The following is a 9634-nucleotide window of genomic DNA, read 5'->3' as shown; positions in this document are numbered from 1 at the left end:
AGAGATGTGGCTTCGGAAGGCAGCCTTTCCTCCTGCCTGGGAGCTGCTTGAGGACAGACCCCCAAGCAGACAAGCAAGGCTCCCCATCGCCCCCACCTGGGGCTGTCGGCCGGCAGCGGAGAGTGCAGCTCCAGCTGAGGTGACGAGGCTGCCTCAGGATGAGGGACCAGCTGTGCTGGAGCCCCTGCCTTTGCCGATCTGTTTATTAGGCAGCAGTTAGGACAAGGGAACTGAGCTCAAGGCCCAGGATAGAGACCCAGCCTGGCTGCTCAGGAGCTGGGGCCCCTGGGCATTTTACTCAGCGTCTTTAAACCCACCTCGCGGACCACTGCTGTGGGGACCAGATGAGATGACGTGGCGAAGACGGTCACACAGCACCCAGAGCAACGCAAGTCCTTGTAAACAGTGTGTCGACATTGTTTAAATGTGGAGGGTAGTTCATGTGCGGCCTGAGGGGACTCCTGAAGTCCGGAATATAGAGCAAACCCTCTAGCCCTGGCCGGTGAGCTCAGTGGTTAGAGCATTGGCCCCGCACCTAAGGATCTCAGGTTCGCTCCCTGCCTCTTGTCCAGGCATGTGCGGGAGGCAACCAGTCTCTCACATCAATGGGCCTCTCTCACTCTCTCTCTCCCTCCCTCCCTCCCTCCTACCTACCCTCCCTTCTTCTCTTCCTTCCACTCTCTCTGAAAAGCAATGGGAACAATGCCTCAGGTGAGGATTAGCAACAAAAAGATCAAACCTCAGGAAGATGCTCCCTAACAGAAACCATGCAGGAGAGAGGACAAGGGTGGTATTTATCACACAGACCAGGTGACCTGGGTGGCCATCTCACCTGTGTGTCCCAGTTTCTTCGGGAGCAGTGACAATGCCCCTCAGGGAGGGTGAGGATGGATGTGCAGATACCGGGCAGAGGGCGGTGCTGGATAAAGGAAAATGTCCAGAGCTTTCCTGCCAGCAGGAGCTGCCTGCTGGGGAGCTGGCTCCTGGCAGACTTGCAGGAGGAAGGCTCCAGGGAGACCCATGAGGCCCTGGGCTTTCCTCTCCAGCTCAGCAGGGATGGCCTGTGGCAGAAAGTCCTCCAACGAGGGAAAGCATGGAGCTGTGTGAAGACTGGTTCCAGCCCCAAGTGCACAGAGCCTGTGCCTGCAGGTCTGCTCTGTAGACCTCAGCAGCGAAAGGAGGTGAGAGGTGGCGAGCCTTGTGGTGGCTTTAAAATCTGTCTGCCAAGCCTCCTCCTTTCCAGGGGTGGGGCTGCATTCCTCTCCCTTGAGTGACAGCTGGGCTTTGTGACTTGCTTCTAACGGACAGAATAGAGCAGAAGTAACTAGGGCACAGGAGGCACGCAGCCACCTCCTGGTCTTTCCCTTGGATCACTCGGTCTAGGATAAAATGCTGCGTGCCATAAGAACACTCAGATAGTCCTATGGAGGGGTCCACGTGGCGAGAAACTGAGGCCTCATGCCCACCTCTATCAAGTGAGCTGTGTAGGAAGCGGACCCCCTGGCCCCGCTCCAACCTTCAGATGGTGCAGCTCCCGCTAACACCCTGATGGAGCCTCATAAGGAACCCTGAGCCAGAGCCACCAGCCAAGGGCGAGCCACAAAAACTCTGAGATAATAAATGTCCAGTGCTTTAAGCCACTCAGTTTGGGATAATATTGTTACATAGCACCAGATGCTAATACTTCAATTGATTAATTGAATGGATGAATGGGTATTGGTTTTATTCTTACGTGTTAATGAGAAACTTAGTATGAAAAATAATACAGTGGACATTGCTGGCTGACTTCATGTAACCATTGTCCCTTCCTTCTTCCCCAGCCATCTTAGTTCAGGAAAAGGAGAGATACCTTATTGTCACTTTCTACTCTTTTGCACAGTTTTATTTTTACCATGTGTCTATATCACAGGTTCAAGGAAAAGATTTATAAAAATTAAAAACCTCTATGTATAAAACCCTAATATTCAAATAGACCAAACGGCAGAACAACCAAACAACCAAACAACTGGTTGCTATGACGTACACTGACCACCAGGGGGCGCGCGCAGAACATGGCGGGCGTCGGCCATGGCAGGATGGTGGAGCAGGTGAGTAGGGGTGCCAGACCAAGGCGGGGTGCCAGTCGCTGTCATCAGGGAGAGCCTCTGGTGGTTACTGAAAATTCTTTGCTCCTGGGCGCCGCGGTCCTGCCCAGCGCTTGCACCTGCTGCCGGTGCTGGCCTTGCTCACACTCACCTTTGGTGCCCGGCGCTGGCCCCGATCGACCCTCATCGACCCTCAGGGCTTCTCTACCTCCCTCTGCTCCTGAGGGGCGATCGGGGTTGGCAGCGCCTCTCGTACCCACTGCCGGCAAACAGGGGACCAGGGGCCGCGGCAGGAGGGGCCAGGCAGGGGCACAGAAGATGGTCTGAGATCTGCCCCTGTGCCCACCATAGCTTCGCGGCCCACAGTTCCTTTCAAGGTGCACAGATTCATGCACTGGGCCCCTAGTAAAAGAATAAGTTCGATAAGCGTTGTCATGGGAAGATGCCAAGATGCTGTTCTGTTTTGCTTAATACGCATAATGCAATCACATTTAAAGATAAAACAAAGTGATGCACAATCACCCTCCAGAAGGTCAGGAGGGACACGCACCATGCTGTAGGGAGGGGTGTAGAGTTGGGGGGAGTAAGACCTCATTTTACTTCTCATACGTCTGGAATTTTTTATTTGTTTATAATAAGAATGTTTGAAAAATATTTACAAAGATGTTTTAGGTGAGAAAACATACATTTTAAGCAAGAAGCATCATCGGACAGTGTGAGGTGGGGAGCCCAGGCCGTTAGGAAGCTAGAGGAGGGCAGCTAAAGAACTGGCATCAGGGAAGGCTTCCTGGAGGAGGAGGCATTTGAGCTCTCAGAGAATGTTCTTTTCCTTGAGTCAACGGAGGAGTGGCCCTAAAGAGGGCCCCTCTGCTTGGTCTCACCTGCTTCTGTAGCAAGAGGAGGAAGTCCTGGTAGGACCTGCCTCTTTCCTCCAATGCCATGAGGATTTGGTGAGCCAAGGAAGAAATGGGGAGCCGCTATCCACAAACACCGGAGTCCCTGCTTTTCCTTTCCTGTCTTGGGCATCCATCTCCTTTATAACAACAATAAATTCAGGTTAACAATCCCCACTCCGTGCCAGGTGTTGCTGGAGCGCCTTGTCTTCACTTAGGGAGGGGTACTATTAAGATCAACGTCCTAACTTTACTGATAACATATGCGCAGTACATATCTGGAGGCACAGAGCAGGCAAGTGACTTCCCAAGGACACACAGCTGGAAAGGGCACAGCCGATTTGGACCCGGGCAGGCCGGCTCCTCTGTCCAGACCTCACTGTCTCAATGGACTGCTTTCCTTGCAGGTGTCCCCTCTCTCCAGCAGTCCCCCCACCACGGCCCTCTCCCCCCAACCCCCAACATCTCTCCCTCTTTCTTCTCCTCTCTCCCCACCTCTGCCCTCGCCCTGCGGCTGCGGGGCTGGCCCTGAGGGACCTCAGCTTCCGTCCTTCCGCAGACAAAGCACATTTCAGCAGCTCAGGCTCCTGACTGAACCCTCCTTCCAAGCCCTTTAAAATTTATTTACCTAATTAAAGCTCTCAGCAGCTCAACATGCTGGAAGAGTTCATATTTAACCAACACACGGCCAACCCAGCCGATCGGGAGGGCAGCCCCATCCCAGGAGCACCACGCTGCCCGGCCTTGCGGGCCAGGGTGCCAGAGCGGCCATCGTCCCTGCAGCCAGTCCCAGCCGGCTGCGCTTCCAGCCAGTGAACCTGCTGCTCAGAGCCTCCCTTTTAATTAACTCCGCATCTCAGGCGGCCAGAGCACGTGGCACACTTCTGTCTGACTTCCCCACGAAGCCGGGCACATCCCAGTTTGCTCTCTGAGAACAGAAGTGGGAGATGGCGAGGGAGGAGGCTGGGATCTAAAAATGAATGTGCAGCCCAGAGCACAACAAGCCAGCCCCGGAGAGGGGAAAGCCGCACGCCGCACGCTGCCTGCCAGCCGGCGGGGCTGTCTGCCACGTCCAGGGTGTGAATCGCAGACCTGGCAGCGTGCCGGACTGTCTGGCAGGGAAGGGGGGGGGGGTGGCGCTGCCCCCAGGCGCTGGCAGCTGGGGACGCCCATGGGAGTCTGGATTCCTTTCCGGCGGTCGGTTCCCCCAGGAAGCAGGAGGGACTCCTGGGCTTTCAGGCTGGGCTTGGGGGCTCATGAGAGCCCAGATGTGGCCCAAGGCTTCAGGAATTCAGGCGCCAAAGCTGAGGGGAGTCTACCATCAGAGATGCTCCTACCTCCACAGGAAAGTGAGAGAGAAGAGGAAAGCCGAACCCCACTCCCCAGGGGGACACTGAGAAATCGATGGGGTGACACACTTAGTTAATACTAACAAATAACAACAAGCAGAATCACAGCTACCGTTCGCTGCGACTTCACTCTGTCCATCCCATATCTCACTGGGCCTTCTGACAACCTGGTGGTGCCAGTTATTCTCGCCCCCATCCTGCCGCTGACGAAGCTGAGGCCTGGGGAGTTTGTCCCGTGCCGAAGGTCACACACTCAGGAAGGGGTGCCCCAGGACGGGAGTCCAGGGGGGCCACTGTGCAGCCCGCGCCCTGCCCCCCTCAGCGGCAGCCCTCACAGCAGCCCCTGCAGAGCCGCCAAGGCAGGGCCTGCCTCCCTCAGGGCAGGGGTGCGGGCAGGGGTGAGCTATTCGGGGTCGTTGGACCCAGCATCAAATCACAGCAAATGCACAGAGAAGGTTCTTCCCTCTCCGTCTGCCTCAGGCCTGGCAAGGGGCCTGCCAAGGAGCGAGAGTCGCTGGGCTGCTCGCCCTCCACACCCCTCGCACGTGCTGGCTCCCCTGAGGCCAAGAGCGCAGTCTCGTGCCCGCGCCCGGCGGGAGCCAGAGGACTGCTTTCTCTGTGTGCTCTCCTGCCTCCAAGGAAAGTGGCCTGGAGCTCCTTTCAAGGCAGTGACCCAGAGCTCACTTTTAAGGTAAACTTGGTTTTAAAAGTCAGTCTTTTGAGACAGACACTGAAATATTTATGGCTGAAATGACATGATGTCTAGGATTTGCTTCAAAATAATCTGGAGTGGGGGGGACAGGGAGTAGAAATGTAGAAAAAACAGAATTGGCCACAAGCTGACATTTTTTTGAAGCTAGATGATAGGTTTATATATATATATATATATATATATATATATATATATATATATAATTATTTGTATGATTTTACATACAATTTTAATACATTTTATATATGATATTATAAACTAGAGGCCCGATATATGAATTCGTGCATGGGTGGGGTCCGGCCAGCTGGCCCTGATGGGGGCCGATTGGGGCCAGGCCAGTGGGGGGAAGGGGCCGTGGGAGGTTTGGGGGGCCAATTGGGGCCCCCATCGGGCCAGTTGGCCACCGCAGTACGTGTCATAGTGACCAGTCATTCGGGTCATTCCACCATTCCAGTCTCTTGGCTTTTATATATGTAGATTATATATAACTGTGTAAATGATATGTTTTAATGTATTATAAGAAATACTTATACATAATATATTCTATTGCAATACATTTTATATTACATGTGATGAGTACTTATATTTGGTTATTCAGGCTATTTTTGTAATTTTCCATTGGAAAGGGGTTTCTTTTATTGCTATGCAAACATTTTTAAAATAAATCTGTTTTGAGAAAAAGGTTAAATCATAGTCTAAAGTGGTAGGTACTCAGATGTGGCAGAAAAAACCCCAGTGAGGTGCAGATGAGTGAGGTGCACAGACGCTGGCACCTGGGGTTCCCACAGGCTGCCTGGGGTGGGGTGGGGGTGGGGGAGCAGGAGAGGTCCGTGGCCTGGTTTCATCCTTGTCCACCCTCAGAGGGAGGGCAGGAGAGAGGGCCTTGCCTTTGCGTATTTCTCCTTCAATGGAGTAGAAGTGCAATATTGCTGAAAAGATTCCCATCTGGAAATCGAACGCATCAGGAGTCAGCAGGCCTGGCTCAGGGGAGGGCTCCTCGCAGGTCACTCCCAGGCTGGCTGCAGGCCCACCCAGGGGACCGCAGGCTCGGAGCTGGAGTAGCCGGCCTCCTGGTCTACCCAGAGCCCAGACTCAGGGAGGGGCTCCCACAGTGGAGCTGAGATAGACCCCGAGAGGCTCAGGGCTTTGGGAGTTGGCCAAAGGGACCTAACAGAGCAGAGACCATGAGCGCATCAGAAGAAGGTGTGAGAGGCCTCAGAGTCCCCCCCCCCCTCCCCACCCCCAGAGTCCCAAATCTCCACCTTTGTCCCCTTGGGCCCCTTCCAGGCAGGGCTCCCTCTATAGTTTCAAACTCCAAACAACAAAATGCCTCCTTCTAATGGGCATTCAGTTATTCATGAGTCATTCATTCAGTTGCTTAACGAACACTTATCGAGCACCTCCTGCAATCTGGGAGTTGTTCTGGAAGCTGAAAACACAAGACAGAGAATGACACTTCCCAGGAGCCTTAGCACTGCCATGTCAGTGGCACATCTGGCATATCTCTCTGAGAACAGACCACCCCACCTTGGGGACACCTGCAACCTCCTTGGGGACACTGCCATCACCCCATTTTCAGATGGGGATCCAATGTGTTCCCAGGAGGGGGGAAGGGCACTGCAGAGGAGAGACCAAAGACATACACACAGCTGAGCTCTATTGAGCACCAACTGTATACTGTGCTGTATCCCTTCCTGTCCACCATCGTGAGGTGGTAGTTGGTAGATGCCTTCTGCATACTAGGCCGAGGAGAGGGGTGGGTATGCTACATGAGTGTTTGCTAAGTTTCAAACACACGGGGTGGGCGGGGGGGGGGGGGCCTTCATTTGCTCGGTGTTGTGCCATGTGGCAGCTACATGTGGCCCTGAAACGTGTTGGTCTGAAATGAGATGAACCGTAAGTGTAAAATACTTGCTGGATTTCCACTGCTTGATATGAACAAACGAAGAATGTGAAGTATCTCATTGATCATGTTTTATTTGATTACATGTCTGATGGTAACATGTTGGATATATTGGGTTAAACATAACTTTTAAATATATTGTTAAAAGTAGTGTCTGTTTCATTTTACTTCTTTGATGTGACTATTAGAAAATGTTGAATGACATTTGTGTCTAAGCCCATTTTACAGATGGGGAGATCGAGGGCACAGGAGGACCAGCATCATGGACACGCACCTGTACAGTCACAGGCCCCAGGCTCAGAAAGGCTCCATGCTTAGTTTGGCGCTGTGCTGTCCCACCTTGAAATTCTTACTAACTCTTGAACGAGGGGCCAGGCATTTATATTTTGCACACACGGAGGAGGGCAAGCTGCCCACACTGACCCAGAGACTGTAGCAGAGCCAGATTCAAACGCAGCCCCCACGCTAAGCCCCCCGCATCCCTGCTGCCTGGGTTTTGTGGGGAGGCAGCCTGCAGGACACCCGGAATGGCCTTGAGGGCCCAGAGCCACACCCTCACTCCTTCGCCCCATTCTTGGGGTTTCCTGGACATTTCTTTCTGAAAAGCCTGAAGTGGGTGCTCCTTTAGAAAGCTCGTGCACACTCCCGGCCCAGCTAATAGTTTCCCAAGCTGGGCCCAGCTCCTCGCTGCTCCCCAAGGCTCCCGAGGCTCAGGCAGCCTTCCAGCAAGTCCTCGCTCATTCCTTGAGTAAAGAGAAGTGAAGAGACCTAATTGGGAGCAGTTTATGATATCACCGAGGCACTTAGGAGTTATTAACACCTTTTATGAACCCATTGTTTAAAAGCCTGCCATGCTTAATCATTTTAGCACCATCAAATCCGTATTAACAACCACCCCACTTGCACTCCGAAATGTCACCGTTTGATAACGCTCATGAAACGCAATGCCTTGGAAAATCTGGGCGGGGCAGGGGAGCTCCCAGCTTCCCTGCAAATGCACCCTCAGTTTGGGAGGCCCTGAATTAAAGGGGGGGGGGGTCCCTCCTACCTGCAGCTCAGAATCTGCCGCCTCCCGGCCACTCACCCATCACTAGAGCAGGTCTAGGGTCCTGCCCGAGACCTTCCTGAGAGGTCGCCGTGAGCCCACTGGAAGAACGCCCTGGGTGGCAGGCCTGAGATGGGCCTGCGACCAAGTAGGTAGTGACAGGGACTGTGTCAACCGAGTCACATTTTATTCTTTTCCATGTTTGTTAAACAACAGAGACATTAGTAAAATAGGAAGTGTTTGCCCTTCTCCCCCACACTGAATCCCAGCTCTGCTACTTGAAAGCTGTGTTACCTTAGGCAAGTGACTTCACCTCTCTGTGCCTTTATTGTCTTACCTGTAAAAGGAACATCATTTTAGCACCAACCTCATAGTCTTCTTGTAAAAGTGAGCAAATCTGGCAGGTGCGGGGAGGAGGGAGTCCTGATAGAAGCTGGCAGAAGATCTGACTCCGGGTGGTGGGCACACCGTGCAATATGCAGATCTTGTAACATAGAAACCCACCCCTGCAACCTGTATGTTCACGTTGACCAATGGCACCCCAGTCAATTTAATTAATAAATATATATTTTTTAAAGTGAGAGAATGTGTGCATGCAGCGTAGAGCTTAGCAACTAGTTAACGCTCCCTCAAGGATATTACCTCTCAACTACCAGCGGAAACAGTCACAGCAGAGCGGGGTGTACCCTTTCAGACTTTTGTGCACCTGTAAAACCCATCTGCACGCATGTTCCCATGGTTTTGTTTGTCTCCCATTGTTCCTCACAGAGCAGAAAGCACGCTGTCGATGCTGGCGTCCCCCCTGCTGCCAGTGTTTTTCTCAGGCAGCAGTGAGCGCGGAGAGCCTTCCGCCACGGTGTGTACTGATGTAGCGAAATTTTTCAGAAAAGGGTCAAACAGTAAATACCTTAGGCTTCGTGGGCCATCTGGTCTCTGCCGCAACTACTCAACTCTGCCCTTGCAGCTTGAAAGCAGCCAGAGACAAAATGTAAACAAAATGGCTTGTTCCAATCAAACTTTACCCACAAAAGCAAGCCGCGGGCCACACTTCCAGCCCAGCTGCAGCCCCGCCCTGGCGGGCAGCTCCTGGCGTCCGTGCAGCTGCGCTACTAACTGCCCAGGTCCTGACCACAGGGCATCTAGGTTGGCTCCCAAGTGGTGCTTCCAGGTCTCACACCAGGTGTCTGGGCACTTGAGCCAGGGGATGCAGTCCTCCCGCTGGGATTGCCAGGGGACGGGAGAGGTGCCCCTTAAATGTTACCAAGTCGTGCCTTATTTGTATTTTTTTTATTCTTAAAATATATTTTAGGCTTCACCGAGCACTGGATGGTGGGTAAGGGTTAGAACAGAGCCCCAGGAAGGGTGAACAGTGTTAGCCACCACCATGCTATCGCCATTCTCCACTTCCCAGCAGGTCCCCAAGTCCCCACAGCACCTTCCCTACAGCAAATCCAAACTGGACCCCCAGTGCCTCCGGGGCTGGCCGACAGCAGTCCTCGGACTTTCCAATCACTCGCTCCTCAGCAGCTCCAGAAGGTGCGTCCAGTTACTGTCCCCATTCTAGAGATGAGGAGACTGAGGCAGCAAGAGGTTTAGGGACGTGTCCCAGGTGAAACGGTGGGTGAGGGGAAGAGCCCATATTCACCTT

This window comes from Myotis myotis, unplaced genomic scaffold (assembly GCF_014108235.1).
Source record: "Myotis myotis isolate mMyoMyo1 unplaced genomic scaffold, mMyoMyo1.p scaffold_m19_p_9, whole genome shotgun sequence".
NCBI classification, from domain to species: domain Eukaryota; kingdom Metazoa; phylum Chordata; class Mammalia; order Chiroptera; family Vespertilionidae; genus Myotis; species Myotis myotis.
The sequence above is the reverse complement of the archived record's forward strand: the minus strand, read 5'-3'. Positions refer to the sequence as shown.